Genomic DNA, 1,534 nt, shown 5'->3' with positions numbered 1-1,534 from the left:
AAAGCCCAAACCACACCCACTGCTGTGGAGTCGATACTGACTCACAGCGCCCCTAGAGGATAGAGTGGAACTGTACCACAGGGTTTCCCAGGCTGTCAATCTTCACAGAAGCAAAGCCCAAACCACACCCACTGCTGTGGAGTCCATTCTGACCCACAGCGCCCCTAGAGGACAGAGTGGCACTGCCCCAGAGGGTTTCCAAGGCTGTCAGTCTCTACCAAAGCTGACTGCCACATCTTTCTCCCATGGAGCAGTGAGTTGGTTCAAACTGCCAACTTTTCATTTAGTAGCCAAGCACTTTAAGCACCGCTCCACCAGGGCTCCTTACCCTGGAGTCAGAAGGCACTCAAATTACACAGTGGCTACAACAATGCACTAAAACAAAGCAAAACAAAAAAACAAATTCACTGCCATGGAGTCGGATCCCACTCATAGCAACCCCTCCTTTCTGAGGTGGTATCTCTACAGAAGTAGATCACCCAATCTTCCTCGCGAGGAGTGGCTGGTGGGTTTAAACTGCCAGCCTTCTGGTTAGCAGTCAAATGCCTTAGGCACTACGCCACCAGAGCTCCTAACAACATGCTGAGGCAAAGCGAGGACCCTGAAGATGGTGCAGACGGGGCAGTGTTTTGTTCGGTTGTACATACATGCGATGGCCACAAGTCAGAGCTGACTGGACAGCAACTAAGAACAACAGTAGTCCATCTGGAAGTCAGGCAGGCAGGCTTTAAGGATGGCCCACACGTTCTGTGTTTCTTGATCGCTCAGTGTCTCAGGGTATAAAGTCATACAGTGTTAGGGCCAAAAGGAGCATTGGTGGTCTAGTTCAGCCCTTTCAGGTGAAGACCCTGGCATTTGCTGACCTCACCAAAGTCACTGGAGCCCCAGGATCCAGAAGAACTCAGACCTGTGGGAGTGGGAGTCACCCAAACGGAGGCTAAGGCCTGGGGGCTAGGACCATGGTCACAGGAACACCGAGGTCAATCCATGGAGACAGTGTGACAGTTGCGGTTGTCTGTCAACGTGGCTGGGTCACAATTCCTAGCGGTTTAAGCAGCTGTGATGTGGTTATTCTCATGATGGGATCGGATATATATGCTTTGAGCAGCCAATCTATTGAAAGGGAGTTTCCCTAGGGGTGTGGCCTGCTTCTAATACATATATGGACAGCTTGGGGAAATGGGACACTCTTCTGTGAATCGGGGTCCTGTTGTACTGCCTACAACTGCCGCGAGTGAACAATCCTCCATTTGGCCTGGAGATCTTGGATTCATCATCTGTCAGAGTCGACAGCTGGTGTACCACCCGCCCAGCTTGAGCCCGTCAGTCCCTGCAGCTGCATGAGTTGGGAAAAGCCTCCAGCTTGACGTCCGATCCAGGAACTTGTGAGTTGGCAGCTCCTATAAGTGTGTGCTCTGGTAGCATAGTGGCTAAGACACTTGCCTGCTAACCAGACGGCTTGTGGTTCAAACCCACCAGCCACTCCTCAGAAGGAAGGTTGGGCAATCCTACTTCTGTAGTGATACTGCCTCAG

The sequence above is a fragment of the Orycteropus afer genome, unplaced genomic scaffold (assembly GCF_000298275.1).
Source record: "Orycteropus afer afer isolate SDZICR_OR568_19922 unplaced genomic scaffold, OryAfe1.0 scaffold00902, whole genome shotgun sequence".
Classification (NCBI taxonomy): domain Eukaryota; kingdom Metazoa; phylum Chordata; class Mammalia; order Tubulidentata; family Orycteropodidae; genus Orycteropus; species Orycteropus afer.
The sequence above is the reverse complement of the archived record's forward strand: the minus strand, read 5'-3'. Positions refer to the sequence as shown.